This window comes from Vigna unguiculata, chromosome 10 (genome assembly GCF_004118075.2).
Source record: "Vigna unguiculata cultivar IT97K-499-35 chromosome 10, ASM411807v1, whole genome shotgun sequence".
In the NCBI taxonomy this organism is placed as follows: Eukaryota; Viridiplantae; Streptophyta; class Magnoliopsida; order Fabales; family Fabaceae; genus Vigna; species Vigna unguiculata.
Window position 1 is genome coordinate 31,670,420 of NC_040288.1, and position 10,807 is coordinate 31,681,226.

Consider the following 10,807-nt stretch of genomic DNA (forward strand, 5'->3'; position numbering starts at 1 on the left):
TAACGAACTTCAATGTACGTCTAGAGAATATCATTATAATATATATATATATATATATATATATATATATATATATATATATATATATTAAAATTTAGAAGTTTCTCTCTTAACAAATTCTCATACAAAAATACTTAATTGTATGTTTGGACAAGATAATTCAAGAGAGTAATTCATTTATTTGAAGAATTTGAAATTCTTCCAAGAAAAATGACATATTTTAATTAGGAAATTAAAAAGGAAATTAAAATTGAGGAATTTTAAGAAGACATTTCAAATAACTAAATTTGAAATTCACTCAAAAAAAAAAATTGAAATTCCCCAAATCGTGGAATTGCTTATTGGTTAGGACAAAAGAAAATCTATAGGTCCAAAAAGTTGAATCAGATCGAGTAGAAGGTCGTGTCAGGTCAAGAAGAAGGTCAAGTTGGGTTGAGTCGGGCTGAAGATCGAGTCAACCAAAACAAAGGTCAAGCTAGGTCAGTCCGGATCGGATCGAAGGTCAAATCGGGTTGAGTCAGACTGAAGGTCGAATCAACCAGAACAAAGGCAAGTTGGGTTGGTCCAAGTTGAGTCTAAGGGTCAAACCAGGTCGAGTCAGATTGAGCCCGGTCAAAGGCTGCGCCAAGTCAAAATCGACTTGAAGTAAAAGTCAAGACAAGTTGTACTGAATTGAAAGTCGAACTAATTTAGTTAAACTCAGAGATAAAATTAATTAAATTACTTTACCCAAACAAAAAAATTAAAAATTAAAATATTTAAATTACTTTATCTAAATTAATTATTTAATAAATAAAGAAAATTAAATTAAAATAATTCGATTATTATATATTTTAATTTCTTAAAATTATTAAAATCCTTCGTCCAAACAGACCGTAAATGTTATAACTCTCCGTTAACTTTATATTGAGGTGACAAAGTCCTATTTATACAACAAATACCGTTATAATGACGGACGCCAAACAAGTTTAGACTAAAGAAAAAGAGACGTGCATAATAAGAAGGTAATGCTAAGACGCTAACGACCTATTAAGTCATTCGATTACATATATATTAATACTAAAGAATCTAGAAATCTTTAATCAACACTTTACTAAACTAATTCTTCCCCAACATTAATAAACTATTCTAAATTCTTGTGTAAGATTTCTTAATTTCTTTCGATTTTTTCGTTTGCAATAATATTAACTTTTAGTCTAAACTTATAATCTTGAGAGAATACCTAAACTCCTTTTAGAACTAAATCAACTTTATTAGTTTAATTTCGAACTATTTGACTCTTAATTATTTTAACAAGATTATAATATAAGACATATTTCAAAATAAATAAATGAGTTTTTATAAAATATTTTATAATTTTAACATAATATATTCTTCATAAATATTAAGGTCATCTGTTGTAGGCTATGATGCACCAATACTTCAACTTGGGTCACGTATCTGACACGTATCGTGTCTGATACTTTAGGATATTTTAACGATACTGATCAATGAAGTATCTCATTTATAAAGTAGTAGTACATTACAATAAAATCTTTGAATAGTGACCAATTTTAGTGACAAAAAATAATTAGTCACTATAAAGTAACTGTTCTTGCCGTACTAGTTCCGATTTAACACCGAGAAATGATACAGCAAGTCACTCTAAAAAATCAATCATGTTTAGTCCCTCTCTTGCCTAGCCCTTTATACCGTCCTGCCTCCGTGCCCCGAAGATCCCGTCTAATATCCGAATTGGTTCCGAGTCATGGGGGATCGCCTATCATGGAGGTCTTTCCCCGGATATTCCGGGGTCGTGCTTCCACGGTTTTGACCTCTGGATGTAGGGGAAAAGAACCGTTTGATGTCCTTTATTGGGCCGATCTACTTGGGCCCATAGATCGGATTGGACTCGGGTGCGCCAGGCCATTACACTAACCCTCCGAGCTTTCGGACAATTTTATTGGATGATAAGGTCGCCACATTCCCCCCTGCGCGCGTGAGTCTGTCTTTTCCAGACATTCATTCTCTAACCAATAAATGAGCGCCACGTGGGCCATGTTCTAGAAGTTTTTTCAACTGCTAGAAGATCTTCAAGCTTTTTCCCTCTCAAACGACAATATTGTACGACCGCGTCCCTTCGTTTTCTCTTTTCTTCCTCTTACGCTCTTCCTCTTCCACTTTTTGTGAGACATTGTTTGCGCCGCTACGCCCTTTCTCACCAACGTTTACATAGTGTTTTGTCCTGCTCTCTATCAGGTATCTTGTTTCCCTTCTTATTTCTTCATTTCTCCGAGGTTTTGCTTACATTTGGGTTTGTCTGTTTCATCGTTTTTTCGTATTCTCCGCCTATGCTGGGTTTGCCTGTTTTTTCGTAAAGGTGTAGTTTTCTAGGGTTGCAATGACAGTCTTTGGTCGGAGTTTTGGATTGGATGATGCTGTGTCACTATAAAAATACTTACTTTAACCATAATACCACTTAGTTCTAAGCCGCATTTTTGGTGGTTTCTAGAGGTTGTTTTGCCGTAGTGGGTGGTTTTCTGGTTTTGCCTTTCTGAGCGGTTTTCCAGTTGTTTCTAGTTGTGCGAGGGGATCCCTAGGTTGGAGTGCTTGATTAGAGTTTTGTTTGGGCGAACTGATGACGACCTATGACGAGTTGTATTCTTGGGCGCCTTTAGAACTCCGTCAGGAAGTGTCGAGCCTTAACTCTGACCAAGTGATAGATCGGTTTCGCCAAGGGCAGAGGTTATGTCAGAGTAACGAGGCAGATGTTACCGTGGTTCGCTGCGGATTAGATGAGCCCGTATGTGCCGACATAGAGGCCGATCTGGCTTCAGGGCACTTCTGTTTCTTCTATTGTACCTTTTTCTCTAAGGTTGGTCTGAGGTTACCTTTGAGCTCCTTTGAGAAGACCTTGCTAACCGAGCTGAACGTAGCCCCTGCTCAACTCCACCCTAACAGTTGGGCTTTTGTCCGAGCTTTCCACATCCTTTGTACACATTTTGGGGTGGTTCCGAGCGTGAACGTGTTTCTTTACTTTTTTGAGATGAAAAAGTCAACAAAAAAGGTGTGGTCTTCTGTGAGTGGTGTGGGGGGTAGAGGTCTCCTGACCCTGTTTCAGTCATCCTATAAGAATTTTAAGGGCTCCTTTCTAAAAGTTCAAGCGTCGCCCCAAAAACCCGACCTGCTGGAAGGTTTTCCCTTATATTGGACTCAGCAACCGAACATTGTTGGGGCGAGGCAGCTCGGAGATCTCGAGCCGCAAGAGCGAGAGCATTGCTTGCTGTTGGAGCAGTTGAAAACTGTCTTTGAAACTAAACAAGTGCTGAGCTATGAAAATCAGCCAGCTAACCTCAAGCTTTACATCGATTTGTTTTCGGATAATTGTTTTTTTCGCCTGTTTATTGTTGATATCCCTGACTTTGCTACATTTTCCTGCAGAGTCAAGAATGGGTATGTCTAAACAGGATTTGGCGAGGCATCTGAAGAGTATCCGTGCACCCCTCCTGCCTCGTCCAGCTGTAGGTGAAGCTTCTACTCGAGTGGCCGAAACTCTGCGGATTCCTTCTGATGATGAGGAGACTGTTTCAGAATTTGGGCTTAAACGTCGAAGAAGAGGATTGGTCACCCGAGCCGCTACCGAAGCAATGGCGACATCTACCCAGTCTCGACCTAAGCAGACAACCTCATCCATTGGCCCGCTACACCTCGAGGGATCAAGTAGTGGTGGTCAAAGTTTTTGGGATTTGTCCTATCAGCACATGTCGCACTCCTTAGCACAATGTGTTTGAAGGTGACCTGCATTGCCTGTTGAATCAAGACTTCTCCTCAGTCCAAGAGGACATATGCGCTTTTCTTCATAAGGCCGAGGTGTCCACCATCACTTTGTGCAAAAAGTTGAACCAGATGAGCGTGACCGAGGAGAAGAAAACCAAAGAAGTGTCTGCTGCAAGGGTGGAAATAGCCAGGCTAAATGCCGAGCCTGCTGATTATGAGAGTTTAAAGAAGAGACTAAAGGAGGAAGAGGCAAGGTCGGCAGAGCTCGGGATCACGTTGAAGGAAGCGATGAGGAAATATGACGAAAGTGAGGCTCAACTTCGTCAGTTAGGAGCGGACGCTGAAGAGAAGGAGAGGTCCTGGCGAGAGCAGGAGGAGAAGATGGCGAATGAAGCTGCTACCACTTACGAGATAGGGTTTGAAGCTGCTTTGGAGCAAGTCCGCCTTTTATGCCCTACTGCCGATCTCTCTGGTGTGAATGCCGAGAAGGTCGTGATTCATGGGAACCTGGTGGATGGTTGAAGGATTTCGACCTATATTTAAAAACGAACATTTGTAACTTTATGTAATGACTTTTTTACCTGTTTTGATGAGCTTTTGCTGCCTTTGCTGAAAATTATTCGCTTATATTTCCTACTATGTTAAGATAGTGTAACCCTCAAGCCTTAATGTTGAACTCCAGGTATTTACTTTAAATGGTTCTTCACCGCCCCTAAGCCGAGCTTAGGTAGTTGCTTTAAGCGGCTCTTCACCGCCCCTAGGCCGAGCTTAGGTTGTCGCTTTAGGCGGCTCTTCACCGCCCCAAAGCCGAGCTTAGGTTGTCGCTTCAAGCGGTTCTTCACCGCTCCTAAGCCGAGCTTAGGTTGTCGCTTCAAGCGGCTCTTCACCGCCCCTAAGCCGAGCTTAGGTTGTCGCTTCAAGCGACTCTTCACCGCCCCTAAGCCGAGCTTAGGTATACAAATAAATGGGTCAAGTAATTAGGAACAAAATACTTTTTATTTAAGGGATCTCCTAACCTCGTTAAAAAACCCTCACGTTCCTTGAAGAGGGAAAAAGAGTGTCAGGGGTACATAAAAAATTAGCTAAAGAAAAAACGGAGATTCATCGCGTTCCATGTTCGAGAAATTTCTAGTCCATCCAATGTCTCCAAAGTGTATGCGCCATTTGCCAATACCTGCTTAATGCGGAAAGGTCCTGTCCACTTTGGAGAAAGCTTATCCTCAATTTGTAAGGGATGTGCCCTTCTCAGGACGAGGTCGGATTTCACGAAGGAGCGGGGAACCACCTTAGTCTTGTATCTGGACTCAACCCGTCTTTTCATCGCCTCACTGGTGACTTTGGCTGCCTCTCTGGCCTCCTCAACCAAGTCCAGGTTTGCTCTCGTGCCATCCTCGGTGAGGGCGATAGAGAAGGTTCTCACTCGGAAGGAAGGTTGTCCGATTTCCAGAGGAAGAACGACGTCTGTACCGTAAACCAAGCTGAAAGGAGTTTCGTGTGTTGCCGACTGTGGGGTGGTATGGTAGGCTAGTAAAATCCCGGGTAGTTCCTCCGGCCAGTCGGATTTGACAGTGGTTATGCGGTGACGTAGTGCTCTCAAAATTATGCGATTCGCAGCCTCGGCCTGACCGTTGGTTTGCGGATGTTCTACCGAGGTAAACACCTGATGTACTCCCCACTCTTTGCAGGCAGATCAGACGACTAAGGCGATGAACTGCGTTCCATTGTCAGAGATTAATCGGTTTGGGACACCGAATCGACAGATGATTTTTTTCCACAAAAAGGCTTTTACCATGTTTGCTGGTATGGTTGCAACTGGTTCTGCCTCGATCCATTTTGTGAAGTACTCGATGGCTACAATCAAGAACTTCCGTTGTCGGGTGGCCACTGGGAATGGTCCCAAGATGTCGATGCCCCACGTATGAAATGGCCATGGAGTACTTATCGAATGCAGTTCCTCTGGCGGGGCACGATGGATATCGGCATGTAACTGACATTGCGAACACCTTCTAACGTGCTCCTGACAATCATTTTTAAGGGTTGGCCAATAATACCCCGCACGCAAGACTCTGAGGGACAATGTCCTGCCCCCCACATGACTTCCACATATGCCTTCGTGAAGCTTGGACATCAAGCGCCTGCCGTTCTCGGGTGTCACGCAGATGAGTAAAGGCCGGCTGAATCCTCTTCTGAAGAGCTTACCATCTATAAGGGTATATCTAGCGGCATTCCTTTTTATTATCTGAGCAGCCATATGATCCTCAGGAAGACGTCCATCTGCCAAGTATATAATGTATGGAGCCATCCAGGAGCTCGATTGCCCCTGACTTTCTGTTGTCATTTTAAGTGTGCAGACTTGCACGTCGGACCCTACGTCTGATACCTTGGGTGCCACCAACGTTTCGCGTATCACTGATCTTTGTCGACCGGGGCGTGAGAAACTGGCTAACTTGGATAATAGATCCACGCGCGAGTTCTGTTCCCGCGGTACGTGCATCAACTTGAAAGAGTGAAAATGATCGGCTAGAGTTCGGATAAACTCTAGGAAACCCAGGAACACTTATCTGGATTAGCCTCGATTCCCCTTTCGGTAAGCAGGAAACCCAGGAACTTCCTTGCCTTTACCCCAAAAATACACTTGTCTGGATTGAGCTTCAGACCATATTGATTGATGGTGGAAAAAAGTTCCTCCAAGTCCGTCGCATGTGCTCCGGCCATACTAGATGCGACCACCATGTCATCCACATATGCCTGCACCCTCTGCCTGGGTAATGGCTTGAGAATCCGATCCATTAGGCGCTGGTAAGTGGCTCCAGCATTCTTAAGGCCAAAAGGCATGACCCTATAGCAATAAGTAGCTGCTTCACCCATGAATGTTGTTTTCTCTTCGTCCCCCGGGTGCATGCCGATTTGGTTGTATCCCGAGTAAGCATCCATAAAGCTTAGGAGACCGCAACCTGAGGCGTTATCGACCAACATGTCGATGTTTGGCAGGGGATAGGAGTCCTTCGGGCAAGCACTGTTTAAGTCAGAAAAATCGACGCACATCCGCCACTTTCCATTTGATTTGCGTACCATAACTACATTTGCCAACCACTCTGGGTATTGGATTTCTCTTATATGTCCTGCCGAGAGGAGCTTCTTGGTTTTCTCCCTAACTGCGGCCAATTTTTCTGGTGCCATTTTCCTCCTGCGCTGCACTCGGGGTCTAGCATTAGGGTCGACGTTGAGTCGATGAGTGATCACACTGGGGTCTATGCCCACCATGTCTTTCGCACACCACGCAAAAGAGCTATTGTTCCTCTGAAGAACTCCAACCAGCTCGGTTCGGATCGTTGCATCCAAACCGCCTCCTATCTTGACCTTCTTGTCATCGTCCAAACTAATTTCCTCCACCTCTCCTACCGGTTGAGGTCTTTTGTCCTCTACGCCTACTCGGGGGTCGAAATCGGGAAAGTTCTCTCCCTGTGGGCCACGTAAGGAAAGGGCATACATGGACCTTCTCACCTTCAGACTGTTCTCATAGCATTTTCTCGCCACTGTTTGGTCAACCCTCAGTGTGGCGACTCGTCCTTCATCCGTTGGAAACTTCACCTTTAGATGAGAGGTGGATACAACTGCTTCAAGTCGATTCAGTGACGATCGGCCGAGAAGAATGTTGTAAGACGATGGTGCCCTCACGACTATATACCGCACGACTATCGTCTTTGCAGCTTTTCCATCCGAGAAGGTCGTTCGCAAATCTGTATAGCCTCTGACTTCCACAGCGTCTCCCGCAAATCCAACCAGTACTCCATCGAATGGTCTAAGCTGGTCCAGCGATACTCCCAATCCGATGAATGCGTCACAAAATAATACATCTGCCGAACTACCCTGGTCCACCAGAACCCGGTGGACCCATCGTCCCATGGCGATAACAGAAATTACCACTAGGTCGTCTTCATGCGCGACAACGTCATACCGATCTTCTTCATTGAACGAGATGGCGGGTGTGGATTTATGTGGTAAGAGGGCTGCGGTCATCAACACACTCCACGCATACCTCTTCCTGCTTGCGGAGGTTGGTCCTCCTCCTGAGAATCCACCCGCTATAGTGTTCAAGTCCGCGAAGATGGGTGATACATGCTCGGACTTTTCTTTAGGTTTCTCGTCATCTCGCTTCTATTTTCCTCCGAGGGATTCTCCTCTTAACCTGTGTAACTGATTGGCCAAGGTAGCACACTGCTCAGTGTGGTGCCCGTACGTCCGATGGAACTCACACCATTCTTTGATGTCCCTACCGAGAATCCTGTTGGTTGGGTCCGGCCATTTAAGGTCTTTCGAGATGTTTTTGTCCGCCAAAGCTTCTGCATGAGTTTCGGTTCTCGTAGAATTTCTTTTGGCTCCCGTTCCTCGCCCGAGTCTAGAGAGCGAAGCGCTGACAACATAAGGTGAGTATCTTTTGTCTGTTCTCTTGGAAAAAGAGGTGTCGTAGGTACGTCGAGCATCTCGCGGCTTTATGTCACCATTCGCGCGCCTTTCCTGACGACGCATATACCTCATTACGTCCTCTGACTCTATATGTGTGGTGGCCCGAGATCGGATCTCTGACAAAGATAAAGCGGGGATCCTCACTAGGGATTCGTTGAAAGTATTAGCACGCAAACCCTTCACAAAGGCATCTACTAATAGTTCCTCGTTCGGGCTCGAGATGTTGGTACACGCATCACAAAAACGGTTCAAATACTCTCTCAGCATCTCGTCGGGATTCTGTCTCACGTCAAAAAGGTCAGCCATTTTGGGTAACTTGCTTCTGTTGGCAACAAATCTCTCCACAAATGTCCGGGCGAGCACAGCGAAGGATGAAATTGAGGAACGTGGTAAACTGCCAAACCATTTTAAAGTTGTGCCTGCTAGTGTTCCCACGAATACTTTACATCGCACTGCGTCATTACCTCTTGAGACCAACATCTGTGCATTGAACGCCTTGAGATGTGCGTCGGGATCCAAGTTCCCCGTGAAAGAGGGAATCTTTGGAATGATGAAATGTTGGGGGACAGCCTCAACCATGATAGCAGTAGAGAGTGGGTAGCCTTCCTCCGGCATAACGAGCTTTGTCCGCCTACCCCTTTCTTGCTCCTCCCTGATTTGCACGCGTCTCAAGAAATTGCCATTTGCTCGCTGGAAAGCATCCTGTCCTCGGATTGTCTCCTCCATTTGCCTTCTGGTTTCCGCCACCTCCCGGCGTGCTGCCAGATTATCAGCGTTGACCTCTTCTGCACGCCGATGGGCCTCGTCAGCTCTGTGTCGGATGAGTTCGTTTTTCCGTCTTAATTCTATTATCTGCTGTAAGAGCTCCCTAGCGGTTGGTTCCGGAGGGGCATCCTGCGCATGATTTGTCTGATAGTCAGACCCGTGTTCCGGACTTTGGACCATTTCTCTCAGATCGTTCTTTTTCAGGGGTCGGGGGAGTCTTTTTTACCTGACCCCACGGTGGGCGCCAAAATGTTCTTGCCGTACTAGTTCCAATTTAACACCGAGAAATGATACAGCAAGTCACTCTAAAAAATCAATCATGTTTAGTCCCTCTCTTGCCTAACCCTTTATACCGTTCTGCCTCCGTGCCCCGAAGATCCCGTCTAATATCCGAATTGGTTCCGAGTCATGGGGGATCGCCTATCATGGAGGTCTTTCCCCGGATATTCCGGGGTCGTGCTTCCACGATTTTGACCTCTGGATGTAGGGGAAAAGAACCGTTTGATGTCCTTTATTGGGCCGATCCACTTGGGCCCATAGATCGGATTGGACTCGGGTGCGCCAGGCCATTACAGTAACCAAATTGATAAGTAAAATAGTTCCAAAAAATTATAATTGGTCTCTAAATTGATAATTAAAATAGTTTCAATGATGAATTGATTTTTAAATTGGTCATTAACATTAGCTACAAGATTTTGACTACCAAAATAATTGGTCTCTAATTAGAAATTTTGGATTCACACATTAACAATCATATATTTATTATGTTTGTTTGTAAGAATTATTGTACACTTTTCATTATTCATATATCACGTATCTATCATGTATTGTATCTTATTATTTTAAAAATAAATGTATCGACGTATCAGATACGTGTCGTATCCGATACACGTATCGTATCTATGCATCATAGGTTTTAGGTAAAAAACTGTTGAATATAAATTTAATATATTGATAATTTAAAAAAATGAATAAAGGACTGTGTAATTGAAAATTATTCTATATTAAGAACAAGGTCTACGGTTCGAGTTTGAATTCGTAGATTATCAAGAGTAAAAATATCGAAATAAGTGTTATTTCAGAAAATACTTGTTGTGATAAAAAGAGTCTAAATAACAAATCGAACGATATTTCTAAATAAATTATTAACGATAATCGACACAATATACCTAGTCAATTGAAATGGAGAAAGTTATGCCCCTCTCGTTATATAATAATATATACTAAAGAAGAAAATAAAATGTAAATTTTTTATTATAATCATATTTCTTGAAATCAATATTATTTTTAAATAAAAATAAATAAACTGTAGAATAATTTATACAACTTATATCATACCAAATTTTTTACTTAAAGTATTTCGTAACAAAAGTGTTAGAAATCTCACATCAACTAAAAATAAAATAATTTTATAATATATAAGTGAGATACAAACTTCATCTTACAAATTAGTTTTATAGAATTGAGTAAGACTTAAAGCCGACAGATAGAATTTGTCAACAAAAACTCTTTCGGACGTATATCAAACGTTTTTTTCCATCTACTGTAAAACAGTATACAATTCAATTCTTTTTTAATTTGGCATATTGTTCATAATATTTTATATTTAATTTTAAAAAATAAATATATTGATTTCATAAAATGTGTATTAAATAAATTTCAAAATAAATTATACGCTAAAATGAAAATAAATTATAAACAAGATGCATATTAAAAAACTGACCTTTTTTTTCAGAATAAAAACAAAAGGAATCATCACCGTTCTTATATTGCACAAATATTCATACACAATAATATGAATTAGCACACTTTTATTCAT